This window comes from Notolepis coatsorum (assembly GCF_963971535.1).
Source record: "Notolepis coatsorum genome assembly, chromosome: 8".
Classification (NCBI taxonomy): domain Eukaryota; kingdom Metazoa; phylum Chordata; class Actinopteri; order Aulopiformes; family Paralepididae; genus Notolepis; species Notolepis coatsorum.
In genome coordinates, this window is record NC_140172.1 from 139,529,185 (window position 1) to 139,529,927 (window position 743).

Here is a 743-nt window from a genome sequence, read left to right on the forward strand (position 1 = left end):
TCGACAGCAGTGAATTCTTCGTGGAGTTTCTCAGAGTTCCGCTCGGGTCAGTCCATTATTTCACATCCCATGGGGGGTGTTTCCTCACTTTCATGACCATATATGGATAATCATGCACGAGCATTGACGGTAGAACAAAGTTCTACGGAGGAGCGTAGAGCCTGCGTACGCACCGTGTGATGAATCCCGACTTCCCTGTGCGTACACTAGTTCTACATTCCGTGCTTACGTGTGGAAATAGAACATATTCTACGTCCACGTTGATGAATGAGGGCCCAGCTGTTTACAGTTGTTCCAATGTAAATCTGTGCGCTTTCGCCTGCTCTGAAGTCGGACTCGGTGTGGACGGCCACGCAAGCTGTTCTCGCACGAAACCCATGCGTGCCTGCCCGCGCCTCTGGTCTGTTCCCGGCGTGACTCTCTCTTTTGCTTTCTGACTCTCTAGAAGCAGTATATAATGTATATTCAGTGTTTGTCTTGCCGCTAACTCCTCCCTCCTCTCTCTCCCTCTCTCTCTCTTCTCCCTCTCTCTCTCTCTCTCTCTCTCTCTCTCTCTCTCTCTCTCTCTCTCTCTCTCTCTCTCTCTCTCTCTCTCTTTCTCTCTCTCTCCTTTTAAATCCGCATCTCAGATGAAAGGTGCTGTTGTAATTGGATGATCTGGATGATGTGTGTGTATGTGTGTATGTGTGTATGTGTGTATGTATGTATGTATGTATGTATGTATGTATGTATGTATGTATGTA